Source organism: Pongo abelii, chromosome 5, assembly GCF_028885655.2.
Source record: "Pongo abelii isolate AG06213 chromosome 5, NHGRI_mPonAbe1-v2.0_pri, whole genome shotgun sequence".
NCBI classification, from domain to species: Eukaryota; Metazoa; Chordata; class Mammalia; order Primates; family Hominidae; genus Pongo; species Pongo abelii.
In genome coordinates, this window is record NC_071990.2 from 64,106,895 (window position 1) to 64,122,359 (window position 15,465).

Genomic DNA, 15,465 nt, shown 5'->3' on the forward strand with positions numbered 1-15,465 from the left:
GTTTATTATTAGTATTTGATTTTTTTAAAGCTTCTGTGCTTCAGCGAACTTTTTACACTAATAACTTATTTTTGAGAATCGAGTTTTAAAAAATTGTTTTTGATGCATAATTGTACATATTTGTGGGGTACAGTGATATTTTTATGCATGTGTACAATACGTAATGATCAAATTAGGTTAATTTGCATATTTATCAGCTCAAATATTTTTCATTTCTTTGTGTTAGGAACATTCAAAAGTTGCCCTTCTAGCTATTTGGAAATGCACAATAAATTGTTAATTATAGTTACTCTATAGTGTTAATAATTGAGTACTAGAATTTATTCCTCCTATCTAGCTGTAATTTTTTCTTTTTTTTCCTTCTTTTTGAGATGGAGTTTTTCTCTGTCATCCAGGCTAGAGTGCAGGGGGCTGATCTTGGCTCACTGCAACCTCCACCTCCCGGGTTCAAGTGATTCTCTTGCCTCAGCCTCCTGAGTAGCTGGGATTACAGAGGCCTGCCACCATGCCCAGCTAGTTTTTGTATTTTTGGTAGAGACAGGGTTTCACCATGTTGACCAGGCTAGTCTTGAACTCCTGACCTCAAGTGATCTGCCTGCCTTGGCCTCCCAAAGTGCTGGGATTACAGGTGTGTGCCACCATGCCCTGCCTAGTTGTGATTTTGTATCTGTTAACAAACTTCTGGCTATTCCCCCTGCTCCTTCCCCTTCCCCAACTCTAGTAATCACTATTGTACTGTCTACTTCTGTGAGCTCAACTCTTTTGCTGCTATATATGAGTGAGAGCATGCGGTATTTATATTTCTGTGCCAGGCTTATTTCTCCTAATGTCCTAGAGCTCATCTGTGTTCCCATAATGGCAGAATTTTGTTCTTTTTTAATGGTTAGTTAGTATTCCATTGTGTATATATACCACATTTTCTTATTCATCCACCTGTTGGTAGACACTTAGGTCGATTTCATATTTTGGCTATTGTGAATAGTGCTGTAATAAACATGGGAGTGCAGAGATACTGATTTCTTTTCCTTTGGCTATTTATGCCCAGTGGTGGGATTGCTAGATCATATGGTAGTTCTGTTCTTAGTTTTTTGAGGAACTTCCATATGTTTTCCATAATGACAGTACTGATTTACATTCCCTTCAAGAGTGTGTAAGAGTTCCCCTTTCTCCATATTCTTGCCAGTGTTTATTTTTTATCTTTTTGATAATAGCCATTCTAAATGGGATGAGATGATATCTCATTGTAGTTTTGATTGGCATTTCCCAGATGATTAGTAATGTTGAGCATTTTCTTCATATGCCTGTTAGTCATTTGTATGTCTATTTTGAAAGATGTCTTTTCAGCTTATTTGCCCATTTAAAAAATTGGATTGCTTTGTTGTTGTTGTTGTTGTTTGAGTTCCTTATATATTCTGGATATTAATCCCTTGTTGGATGGCTCAGTAGCAAATATTTTCTCCCATTCTATAGGTTTCTCTTCACTCTGTTTATTGTTTCCTTTGCTGTCCAGAGCTTTTTAGTTTGATCTAATCCCAATTGTCTGCTTCTGCTTTTATTGCTTGTGCTTTTGAGGTCTCCATAAAATTTTTGCACAGACCGACGTCCTAAAGCATTTCCCCCATTTTCTTCTAGTAGTTTCTTAGTTTTGGATCTTACATTTAAGTCTTGAATCCATTTTGAGTTGATTTTTGTATATGGAGAGAGATGGGGTTTAGTTTCGTTTTTCTGCACATAGATATCCAGTTTTCCCAGCACCATTTGTTGAAGAGATTATTCCCTTCCAAATGATTGTTTTGGTGCCTTTGTTGAAAATCAGTTGGTTATAAATATGTGGATTCATTTCTGGGTTTCTTTTTCTGTTCCATTGGTCTGTATTTCTGTTCTTAGGCCAGTACCGTGCTGTATTGGTTATCATAGCTTTGTAGTATATTTTGAAGTCCGGTAGCGTGATAACTCCAGCTTTATTATTATTATTATTTTTTTGCTCAGGATTATGTTGGCTAGTTTTGTTTTTGTTTTTGTTTTTTGTGGTTCTGTGTATTTTTTTGTGGTTTTAGGGATTTTTTTTTTTTTATTTCTGTAAATAATGTTACTGGTATTTTGGTAGGCACTGCGTTGAATCTATACACTGCTTTTGGTAGGTAATGTGGTCATTTTCACAATATTAATTCTTCTAACCACGAACATTGGATGTCTTTCCATTTTTTGATGTGTGTTCTCTTTAATTTCTGTTATTAGTTTTTTTGTAGTCATCTTTGCAGAGATCTTTAACCTCTTGCTTAAATTTATACAAGTGTCCTACATTTTTTGGTGAGTAGGATTGCTTTCTTGATTTTTTTTCCCCCACTAGTTTATTTTGGTATATAGAAATGCTGCTGACTTTTGTATGTTTATTTTGTATCCTACAAGTTTAATGAATTTGTTTATAAGTTCTAACAGTGCAGAGGTACAGTTTGACTTCTTCCTTTCCAATTTGGATGTCCTTTATTTTGTATTTTTTTCTTTGGCTTAATTGCTTGGGCTAGGACTGCCAGTACTGTGTTGAATGAAAATGGGCATCCTTGTCTTGTTTCAGATGTTAGAGGAAAAACTTTCAACTTTCCCCCACTTAGTATGATGTTGACTGTGATTTGTCATGCCTTTATTGTGTTGAGATATGTTTATTTTATACCTAACTTGTTGAGAGTTTTTATTGTGAAGGGATGTTGAATTTTATCACTTATGCTTTTCCTGTGTCTATTGAGATGATCATACTGTTTTTGTTCTTCATTCTGTTGATGTGATGTATCACATTTATTGATTTCATATGTTGAAAGAACCATTCTTGCATTCCTGGGATAAATGCTACTTGATTGTGGTGAGTGATCTTTTTAATGTGCTGCTGGATTCAGTTTGCTAGGATTTTTGCATTTATATTAATCATGGATATTGGCCTCTAATTTTCTTTTTTTGTTGTGTTTTTGTCTGGTTTTGGTATCAGGGTAATGTTAGCCACACAGAATGGGTTAGCAGGAATTCCCTCCTCTTCAGTTTTCTGGAAGAGTTTGAGAATTGGTATTTGTTCTTTAAATGTTTGGTAGAACTCTGCAGTGAAGACTGGGTCCTGGGCTTTTCTTTGATGGGAGACTTATTATTACAGAGAGAATCATGGTTGAACATGAAAAATACAAATTTAATACGTGTAGCCATGCAAATGAGATGGAAATACATTGGTTAAGACAAAGTGTATACTTTTTATTAAATGTTAAACAAGATGAACTAATGAACCTCGTAAGCACATACATACCCTTTAAGAATAAAAATTTCTGTAAGATTGATGATTAAGATTACATATCATTTTCAGTTTTACGTAGAGGGGTTCAGATGAACATGGAGTATGTTTTGAAGAGAGCAAAAGATAACAGAGAGGTAAACACTTCATAGAATTAGAGCTGTAACTTAGGGAAGAAGAGGAAATGCCAAAAGATCAAAAGAGTATGACCTAGTAGCTGCCATAGATATTTGGAGGTTTATCATATTGATAAGAGATTTGACTTCTTTATGAATAAAAGGGAAAGACCTAGGTCCCTTAGGCAGCAGTTAGAGGGAGGCAGAGTTTAAGTGGCTAAAAGGAGGAACTTGTGGTTCTCCAAAATGGAATAATAGGTTCCCTGGCTGGGCATATAGGATTTTTGCTTTTGCTGATTATGACCCTTTGACTGAGGTGTTTCAGTGGGGATTCAGGCATCAGATAGTCATTTGTATTAGGTGACCTTTTTTTTTTTTTTTTTTGAGATGAGGGTCTCACTGTGTTGCCCAAGCTGGAGTGCAGTGGTACAATCTCAGTTCACTGCAACCTCCACTTCCGAGGCTCAAGTGATCCTCCCACCTCAGCCTGCCTAGTTGTTGGGACTACAGGTGTGTGCTGCCACGCCCTGCTAATTATTATTATTTTTTTTTTGAGACAAAGTTTCACTCCTGTTGCTCAGGCTGGAGTGCAATGGCGCTATCTCAGCTCACTGCAACCTCCGCCTCCCGGGTTCAAGCAATTCTCCTGCCTCAGCCTCCTAAGTAGCTAGGATTATAGGCGCCCACCACCATGCCCGCCACCATGCCTGGCTAATGTTTTGTATTTTTAGTGGAGATGGGGTTTCTCTATGTTGATGAGGCTGGTCTTGAACTCCTGACCTCAGGTGATCCACCTGCGTTGGCTTCCCAAAGTGTTGAGATTACAGGTGTGAGCCACCATGCCTGGCCTGTTTTTGTGTTTTTTGTAGAGACAGGATTTCACCATGTTGCTTAGGCTGGTCTCAAACTCCTGAGCTCAAGCGAGCTGCCCACCTTAGCCCCACAAAGTGCTGGGATTATAGGCGCGTGCCACTGCGCCTGGCTTTAGGTGACCTTTTAAGGTCTGTTTCAACCTAAATTATCCATGAAACTGTTATTTCTTTTTATAAAAAGAAATACAAATGATTTTTTATGTTCTCTTTAGTCCTAAGTTTTATTGGTAGGCTTTATGTATTTCATAGCTTCTTTAAATTATATGCAATATAGTTTAAAAGCACAGTGATAACTACTACATTTATGTAAGCAGCTTTAATTGCTCTTAGTTCAGTTTGTTTCTTGTTGTTTTATTTCTTATGCTTTTTCTGGGTTATAGACTGCTGTTCTATGTAGATATTTCTTCTTTTTCTTTTTTTATTGCAGTGTTGGGGTTTTGCTATGTTGCCCAGGCTGGTCTTGAACTCTTGGGCTCAAGCCATTCTGCCGCCTTGTCCTCTCAAAGTTCTGGGATTACAGGCATGAACCACCGTGCCCGGCCCTGCTTTAGACATTTCTAATAGATTGTGCAGTTGTTTTCAGATATTTTTCCATAGTCATTGCTGCAGCCATCCTTAATAACAAAAATAACAATTGAACTCAGAGTTAAAACATATACACCTTTTAATGTAAATACTAAAATATCACTTTATAAATTCAGAAAATCCAGAGTAGGGAATTTCTGGCCCAAGGCCAGAGCTTTCCAGTTGAAGTCTTTATTTTGCATATTCTGTGGCTTTTCTGTTTTAATTCTACTTGCTTACATTTATTTTTGCTTTCCATAGCTTGACATAATATAAAACTGAATATATCTTAGTTGTACTTTGCATTGACTATTTAATTTTTTGTCTTTTTAACAAAATGTGAAATAAAATTAATCTTGTCTTCATTACTGTTATCTCTGATAGTTTTTGTTTCTTCATCTGTTGCTTAAATTTATTCCATTGTTATTCCTGAAACCCTTAAAAAAACCAAGACACCTTGGACCAAGACTAGTACAGTTTTTATTCTAGTACAGTTGCTGACTGTGTGTTTGTATGTGTGTGTGTATAAACTTGCATTTCTGTGCTGTTACAAGAGACTTCTTTTTCCAAGATTTTGAGCCTACTATTGGTCTATTGAATTCATTTTTCCCCTGGAGATCTGTTGCCCAGAGCCCCCTGTCTGAGTTTGTCATTTTCTAGGCATGTTATACATCTTCTGTCTCTGAGCTTTACTGCTCTCCTTGATTAGAGCTATTGTTTCCCTCTATTCGATCTTCTTTATTTTTTATCTATACCCTCTTTCTTTGTTGAAGTCCTTGGTAATTTTCTAATACCCTCATACTTGACTAATGATTTGCTTTTACATAGAATCCAAAGTTGAATATCACTTTTCCTTCAAATTTTAACTCATTGTTTCTTAGCCATCTAGCATTTAATATTGCTGCTGTGTTGCCTGATACTTATATAAGGCTTGCTGTATTGTTAGGTTGCCTTTCCTCCAACCCAGCTTTAGGATCTTCTCTTTACCTTTTGATGTTCTGAAATTGCAGTGATGTATCTGCATTAGCCTTTCATTTATTTCCCTGGGCACTTGGTGGGCCTTTTCAATTTTGGAGTGTGTTCTCTTCAAGTCTGGGAACGTTTCTTGTCTTTTCTCTGCAAACTCCTGGAAGACAGATGTTGGCTGGTGCTTTTTACGTATTTCTCGCATCTTTCCAACATTTTGCTTTATGTCTTTCTAGATACTTATTGCCATATTTTCCACCTCTTTGAATATTTCATTTTGACAAATATTTTACTGTTGCTAAGAATTCTTTCATGTATTCTCTTTATTCAATGTTTTTAGTAGTAGTCTATTCTCACAGGGATATACAGTAGACTCTTGAATAATGTGGGATTTAGGGTCACAGAGCCCCCATTGTTTGCATTCAGAAATTCGCATATAACTTATCTTCCCCCAGACTTAAGTACTAATAGCCTATGTTGACTGGAAGCCTTACTGATAGCAGAAACAGCTGATGAACACATACTTTGTATATTATATGTTATGTGTATTATATACTGTATTCTTACAATAAAGTACACTAGAGAAATGTCATTAAGAAAATCAAAAAGAGAATATGTACTTAATATTCATTAAGTGGAAGTGGATCATTAAAAAAGTCTTCATCTTCATCTTGATGTTTAGTAGGTTGTGGAGAAGGAGGAAGAAGAAGGGCTAGTGGCTAGTCTTGCTGTCGCACAGGTGGCAGAGGTAGAAGAAAATCGATGTACAAGTGGAACTGCACAGTTCAAACCCATGTTGTTCAAGGGTCAACTGAATAAGTGTCTCTTTATATATAGTCTGAATTAATTTTCCTATTTGTTTATTTTGATCTTTCTCATAGTACTGCATGCTTTCCCCAAAGGTCAGATTATTTTTGGTTGGTTGTTAATATTTACAATGAATAGGAAATCTAGTCAAGTTTTGCTGTGGGATAAGTAGGCTTTAGATAGATAGCCTGAGGTTATTTTGGGGAACCAGGGTGAGAAGTACCTTATCATTAGATGATAACTGTCCTATTTCCTTCAGTTCATTCAATTTAAGTTCAGGGTTAAGAAAATACTTTCTCTTACTTTGAGTTCAATGCTTGGTTGTAGGCCTTGGTGGGTATTCAAGTAGGGGAAGTGATGAGGTTGACCTCTCAGTATTAAGGCTTTCAGTTAATCCTTATGTCTAGCCCAGCTCACTACTTATGCCATCTATCATTTCATTTTTAGAGATTCTAAAAGTTTGTTAGACAAGTTTGTTAGACAAGTTTGTTCACAACTTCTTAAGCTTCAGCTCCTTTGGACTCTAGGCTATGACTTTTTCATGCTGTTTTAGTAATCTTTTCTGTTCAGTTTTCTCTTCATCTCCTAGAATTGTATTTAAATCTTTCATTTGCTTTTGGTCTTCTTTTTATTCACTTTGTTGTTACAGGTTTTTACCTTCTGTTTCTTCTCATTTTAATGGGTTTTGGGGGTAGGGAGAGAAATAAAGATGTACAGTCTGCCATATTGAACCAGTGACTCTTTTAATTAAGTCATAATAAATATAAAATTTCTGGCATCCAGTAATTCTTACTTAGGGTTTTGGAACCCTCTCCATTATTACCTTGATGTTTATTTCTTTCATGGTGTGTTTGCATTACTTTCCTTGCTTTCAGATTTTTTCACCTGTTAGTAATATTAATTTTGTGTTAGTAATAAAGCTATTAACAAACTTCTCTGAGTTTGCAAGGTTCTCCAGAGAAACAGAACCGATAGATTTTGTGTGTGTATGTGTGTGTGTGTGTGTGTTTATAACGAGAGAGAGGGAGAGATTGATTGATTGATTTTAAGGAGTTGGCTTATGTGATTGTGGAGACTGGCTGGCAAGCCCAAAATCTGCAGGGTAGGCTGGCAGGCTGGAGACCTAGGGAAGAGCTGATGTTGCAGTTTGAGTCCAAAGGCATTTTGGAAGCAGAATTTCTCTTATTCAGGGGATCTCCATTTTTGTCTCTGAAAGACCTTTACCTAATTGGTTGTGGCTGACCCACATTGTGGAGAGTAATCTTTTTTACTCAGGTCTTTTGGTTTAAATGTTAATTATTTAAAAAATACTTTCACAGCAGCATTTAGACTTGTGTTTGACCAGATATTGGGGAATCGTGGCCTAGCCAAGTTGGCGTGTAAAGTGAACAATCTCTCATCACAAAAAAGTTGATGTGAGCTAATGTTAATTAATTTGATTTAGCCATTCCACAATGTATACATATTTCAAAACATGTTGTACACCATAAACATATATTATTGTCAACTAAATAATTAAAAAAATCAAATTAACCATCACAGTAAGGTCCCAAAAACTCAGAAGATGATAAATTATTCTTTGAACTGCTATTTTATATATGTTTTCATGAAACTAGTGTTAATCTTAGGATTTTTGAGAAAGTGGTTTCAAGATGAGTATTGTAGGCAGATGCAGCTTAAAAAGAAAGCCCCCAGCTCTTTTCTCTTAAGGGATTTTATATATAAAGGAAATTGAAAAAATAGTTAAAATGTGTGGATGTTAATGTACCAAATACTGTGCAAAACTACTTTGCTAGCTCTTATCTTATTAAATCTTCACAAAAACCTTAAGAGCTGTAGGTACTACAGGTTGAGTATCCCTTACCTGAAATGCTTAGGACCAGAAGTGTTTCAGATTTTGGATTTTATTTTTTGGTATTTGCATTATACTTACTGGTTCAGCAAGCCTGCCTAATCTGAAAATCCCAACTCCAAAATGCTCCAATGAGCATATCCTTTTGAATGTCATTTTGGTGTTCAAAAAGTTTTGTATTTTGGATTTTGATTTTTGGGTTAGGGATACTCAACCTGTACTATTAATCTCATTTTGTAGCCCAGTAAACTGAATTTTTGAGAATGGTTAATTTCCCGAGGTTATTAATATGTAAGTCATGGTACATAGATTGCAATCATTCTAAATTTTTTTGCCTTCAAGTACGTAAGTTCTGTTAAGATCAGTGCTCTAAATCGGTTCTCAGATTTCGTTTAGCTTTGTAGTCAGCAAGATTAGGATGTTATTTTGTTTTTTTTGTGTGTGTATGTTTCTTTTTAGTTTTGTTCTTGAAAGAACAAAGAAGATAGTTCTGTTTCCTATTTAAAGAATATATGTGTGTTTGTAGGAAAGATGTATGAGTGCCCAAAATGGCTCTTAGTTATTAAAGACCAAGGAATTTAGAGAGAAAAATAGTCATTGGCCAGTGATTTTGTTAATCTTGAGTACCAGAGAAGTGCTCTAAAGATGTGCCTTTGATAAATGCCAACAGGTAGACGTGTACTGCAAGCTACTTGAACCCTTCTTTATCAGATGAAGTTGATTCAGGATGGAATGCAAATAGATATAAGAAAAAACCTCTAACTTCATACTCATTTTACAGTTGAAGAAATTGCGGTTTAGGAATAAACATTAACTTGGATAATTTTTTTGTACAAATTAGCTGATTTTGACCTTATTCATTTATTGAATGTCTGTTATATGCTAGGTAATATGCTAGGCAGTGGACATACAATGTTGAGTAAAACAAAACTTGATATTTTCTTATGGAGCTTAAAGTTTAGTATAGAAATTATTTTTCTTCCTGTTTTCCCAGGATGTTTAATAAGTCTAGTTATTTAACATAAACTTATTGGGAGAGGTTGTCTGCCATGAGTTTTGAGTGTTCTTGAGCTTTCTTGCTCAGCATGGCAAGAATGCAAGGTCCTGACCACTCTTTTCCTGGACCATTTCTCAGGGTCATAATTGCAGCAAACAGCATTGAAGGATGACATTACATTTGCTCTCTAACCCCTACCTCTTAACTCGACAATCAGCAGGCTTGCTTACTGCTCACTATAAAAGGCAATGCCTTTTCAACAATGTTGCTCTCCTGTATTTCAACCCGCTGTGTTTGTAGGCATCTGTGTAGGCATATCTGTGTTGTCCCTGTGGAACTTGAGGAGACAGGGGTATCTTGTCATCATGCTGCTTGCTGTGCCATGGGTGACAGAGTTCTTTGTCTTTTACCCAGTACCCTTGTGTCTTCTGTCAGTAAACATGAATCAGTAATGGGCTAGTTCATTAGTTTGTGAGTAGGGTAAAAATCCCAGACCCTTTACAGTTCTTGCAGTTCTCAACATTACTGTGTTTAATCCCAGGAATTATTCATGGAGGTTTAGCCATACTTTAATTATTAAAGATATTTAAATAATTTACCTCCAGGAAGGCAGGGATTGCAGCTATGTATGTTATTCATACCGGCACTAGAATAGTAGGCATTTAGTAAATTTTGACTGGAAAAACGCACAAGGAAAAAGTGGGACCAGATAATGAGACTAGAAGTTAAGAAAATAAAATGTTTGATGCAGGTGGGGTACAACTTTGCCTCTCAGATTTATAACAATTACTATTGAAGAGGAAACATTCCAAGGTGAAGAATACAATGTCCTGAATGTAAAAACAAATTTAGTGTCTAGGAAAAGGAAAATAATTTTTGACACTAAAACTGGAAAGAAATTTCAACCAGTGTGATATGAAAAAATCCTTAACATAATTTCAATGAACATAGGGCTTTTTCTTATATCCCTCAATATATATTCCAGTATGAGCAGTATTACAGGGGCTAACATCATGGTCTGACTGATCCAATCCCAGGTAGTTTTTAAGTTATCTTTCAAACAGCCTACCTTGGATATCAGTTCTCACTAGATTTTTGAATATATTGATAAGAAGATGAGTTATATGATACTATCTGAGAACTGCTGAGAATGTAATTAGCCTTTTGTTTTCTTTTGCCCTATACATAAGTTTTATTAATCATCAGGGCTGGGTATGAGATTGCATAAATTTAGGCTCTGATAGGAGTGTTTGTTAGAATAGGAGGCTGTTCTGCTGTCCTTGTTGTAGAGCAGGGGTCCCCAGACTGTGGGCCATGGACCAGTACCAGTTTGGGGCCTGTTAGGAACCCAGCTGCACAGCAACAGGTGAGCTGTGGGCAAGTGAGCATTACCGCTTGAGTTCCACCTCCTGTCAGATCAGCGGTGGCATTAGATTTTCATAGGAGCACGAACCCTATTGTGAACTCTGCATGTGAGGGATCTAGGTTGTGCTCTGCTTATGAGAATCTAATGTGTGATGATGTGAAGTGGAACAATTTTATCACAAAGCCACCCCCTCATCCGTGGAAAAATTGTCTTCCGTGAAACTGATCCCGGGTGCCAAAAAGGTTGGGGGCCACTGCTGTAGAGGACAGGGCCAAGATTTTCCTCAAAAAGTTATTTTGGGATCCTCTTTAATGCCTTAAATAGACAGGAGAAGCTCCACAGCTTCAGACACAAAGCAAGATCATTTTGGTGTAATTTTTGTTTTATAGCCCACATTTAAAGTAAGAACTAGCTGAGTAAAATTCATCAATTTTATCCTCTTTAGTTCCAGTGATTTTTCTTGCTGTTTTCTTCTAGTCATGACAGGATTGCAGAATCCCTTGTTGCCATTTTTACTATAGTTGCTGCCTGGATTCTTTTGGAACTGTAGACCTGTGTCTTCTCCCCTTGTACTCTTTTCCCTTCCATATTTATTGCTTAGTTGGAGGATCTTCTCAAAAGATTTCTCATCTGGATCTACTGGTATTGGCGCTATTTTCTGCCATCTCTTCCTCCCTAAAATACTGCCTTTCCCTGATTTTGGTCTTTTGTCATAGGTTTTTTTATCATGTCTTTAAGTGAATCATGAATGACAAATTAGTTATCAAATATGTGCTTACATAACCAGAACGATAAATTGTCATGGAATAATTACATGGAAGTTTCCTGAAGTATGAGAATATCCAAAATGATGACATTGTTTAAAGCATAATTGATGTCATTTCTATTTTCCTGCTAAAGCTAATTTTCTATAAGCAGTGTCTGAGATTAGGATGAGAGCATTTTACTGGTTGACAACTCCAGTGGGTACCAATCTCAGAAGATAGAGTGTGAATAGTCCCCTTAAGTTGAGTGGACAACAGCCTGGATAGTTTAAGGAAGTGAATTAAAAAAAAATGTTGATATAAGGAATATCAAGGATCCTTGAGCAAATGTTTTCTTAACCTTAGTTTTGACCTCCTTTTCCTTTGTCTAATTAGCCTCATAATTACTAATTTTTTTCTGTCAAGAAGCAAAGTAAATAATAAAATCTCTAAGCTCTTTGCTATCTTTTGAGGACACTGATCAAAAAGAAATTCTGATAAAAGATAGAGAGCTGCATCTTGATTCTTACGGGATCTCAAGATGAGACTGGCTAATTTATAGTGGCCCAGAAGTGTGATTACTTGTTTCAAGGCCCTATCCTTGGTTCGCCTTCACTATCCTAGAAATAAACGTACCCGCCAGCTACAGAAGCTGAATTTCATAATTCCTTGGCAGTGGCAGATCCTTTTTTTTTTTTAGAGAAGTAGGAAAGCTGGCTACCTAGATTTCTCTAAATCATAGACCTAGGCCTCCTCTGCCTCCCTGGCTGTCCATTTCTCATTTCCTCAGCCTCCTGTCTGACCCCAGAAACACTTTCTGTACTCCAGACTCTATCTTATTTTCCTAGTCTCTGTTGCCATCATGGATTTTCTTCCTATAGGTTGTAATTTACAGAGTCATCATCTTGACTCAGAATTTTTGGCCTTGGTTTTAGTTAGGATTACACTCAGCTAACAGTGATAGAAAACTCCAGATAACAGTGGTATAAAGAAAGAAATTGCAGTAGCTCAGAAGGAAGTGACTGAGAGCTAGTATGGAGTTGCACAGTGCCAGGGACCCAAGCTGCTTCTACCTTGCGCTATCATGTGTGATCACTAATTTCACCTTTATTGTATAATTTGAGATGGCCCCTTCAGCTATCAGATATTGATTCCACTCAGTAAAAAAGGGGAGGGAAAGGTAATATCTCCTTCATTTAAAATCGTATCCTGAAAGTTGTATGTTCGTTTCTACTCACATCCCATTGGCCACACCTTAGTAACCTCATCTATCAGTAAGGTAGATTGAAAAGTGTCATTTTTTTTTATGGATAACCATGTACCCAGCTAAAAAATAGGAATTCCAGTAAATGAGGAAGAATGGCTGAATGGTTATTGGGCAACAGCTAGCAGTTTCAAGTACAATTTCTATAGTTCAGTCTGTGAGGAATCTGAGATCAGTACCTTTTCCTGGTTCATTGGTCATCCTGGGATCCAGGTTTGACTACTAGGCTTTTTTTCAGAGCTCATCCTGCCTCACTTGTCAAAGACTTCTAGACTGTATATCTGTATTTCCTCCCTAACAAGTGGAACTTGGGAATCGGATAAAGTCCAGTTCTCTGTTGATAGAGCATGATCATTTGCTCGTATCAGAAATTTCAGAGGAAGATTGAATTCTTGTTTCACTCTGAAGGAGATGGGTGTATTGGAGATATTTAATTAAGGTAAGATATCCAAACTTTTTTGATTGTATATGTTTATATATAAGACATTTGAGTGCACACCAGTATTTTTACGTATATTTATATTACTTGTCTTACTGTTCTGTATTAATGTATTTTAATGTATTAATGTATTAATAACAAATACAGTAGATACTAAATATTTTAAAATGTTGAGCCATAGATAAAATATGTATACTTTTCAAATTATTAAGTAAAATTATTAGTTGTATAACAACTTACTTGGGATGCCTTACGATTGCACATGCTTAATTAATTTTGGAAATTTCATCTTATTTTGATACAATTTTTTACATATCTGGTTCCAAGTTGAGCTTGATACTGGGTTTTAATGGCTATCATAGCTGAAAAAGATAACTCGATTATACATACATTTAAATGGAAGAAATTTATTGTAGGCTCTAGTTACTAAGTTATAATCTTAGGTTTTTTTTGTTTTAAATACAGAAAAGCTTTTATTTTAGTTAATTAGAACATTTCTGCCATCTTTCAGTGTGCTTGTTTTTTAAAACTACTAGGAAGTGGTTACGTTAAATAATTATTACCATATGAGATCAAAATTCACTGAACTTTTTTATTTGGGAAAATTTTTAAATGTCCAGATTAAAAACATTTTTTTAAGTGTCACATTTCATTTTTAGCCAGATATTACGTAGCAGTGAAAACATACCTAAACATCAATTTTCTTAGCCCGAGTTTTTTCTTTTTAAAGTAAGAAAAAGAGTTTCTTTCTTATCACTAAAATATCATTTTATCTAGAAGGGACAGATTAAAGGTGTGTATTTTCTCGTATGGCTTATCACATCTACTTAGAAAAGGCCAGCACGTTTGTAACACTTGTCTCATTTGTAGAACGTTTATTTTGTAAACCAAAAGTGTGTAATTTATTAAGTATAATAGCTCTTTTAAGGCCTTTGCTATGAATTAATGGATAATTTTTTTGTGGCATAAAGATTTTAATAATCATTTCCTGTTTCATTAAAATTACCGTTTCATTTTGTGGTTTTTTTTGTTTTGTTTTGTTTTTTTTTTTTGAGACAGAGTCTTGCTCTGTTGCCCAGGATGGACTGCAGTGGTGTGATCTTGGCCCACTGCAACCTCTGCCTCCTGGCTTCAAGCAATTCTCTTGCCTCAGCCACCCAAGTAGCTGGGATTACAGGTACCTGCCACCATGCTTGGCTAATATTTTTGTCTTTTTTAGTAGAGACAGGGCTTCATCATGTTGGCCAGGCTAGTTTCGAACTCCTGACCTCAAGTGATCCACCCATCTTGGCCTCCCAAAGTGCTAGGATTACAGGCATGAGCTGCTGCACCTGGCCTAAAATTACTGTAAACAGTCTACTGTTTTTACAAAGTATTTTTAGTATAAAAGGAACTATATTTATATTAATGACATTCTGTAACAATGCAAAGTGCTGAAGGCAAACAGATGCATTAAGGGTGTCAACTCCTCTCTACTTTGTGGAATTTTTACTCTTTCAGTATCCTTCCTTTTGGATAAATTGACTGACAGGTATTCATCAAGGATACTAGTGGCAATCTGATTAAATACTAGTTAAGTTTGATTTCTTTTTAAAATTTAGGTAGCAGTTAATCATAGATTGATTGTCATGTCTACCCCTTTAGTTATACACACCCCCTTAGGAAATGATTTGCTTAATGTATAAAGTCTAAGAAAAGCTGCTATAAGGATATCTTTTGAAGGAGTGACCAATTTAGAGGTAGTACCTTTTTAAGGTATACTGACTGTTTTTTCATGTGTTTCTCCATAAAGAGTTTTGCTGAATACCTGACAAACTTTGACTTTTAGTCTTCATGAGATCAGGGAATGCCTAATAAAAGTAAATATTTGTAACTTACTCTGGGTACTGACATTATTATTGAGTTCATCTTAGTTTCTTACGTATATATATTTACATACATATGTGGCATAAAGATTTTAATAATCTTTAATATATATATATTTGCTTAGTGTTTGTCAGCATTTTTTTTTCTTTTAAAACATTCCCTTATATTGTAGTCATTCCGCGGTATCCATAGGGGATTGGTTCCAGGACTTCTCCGTGCCACAATACCAGTATACTCGTATGTTCAAGTCTCTGGTATAAAATGGTGTAGTATTTGCATAACCTGTGTACATCCTCCTATATATTTTAAATCATCTTTGAATTATACCTAATACAACGTAAG

The 15,465-nt window shown here is 35.9% G+C and overlaps 1 protein-coding gene across 5 annotated transcripts in view; it reads left to right on the top strand.

The window, feature by feature from the left end:
- Positions 1–15,465, top strand: part of PHF3 (PHD finger protein 3) — a 78,771-nt gene that overhangs the window by 15,036 nt on the left and 48,270 nt on the right. The window lies entirely within an intron of this gene.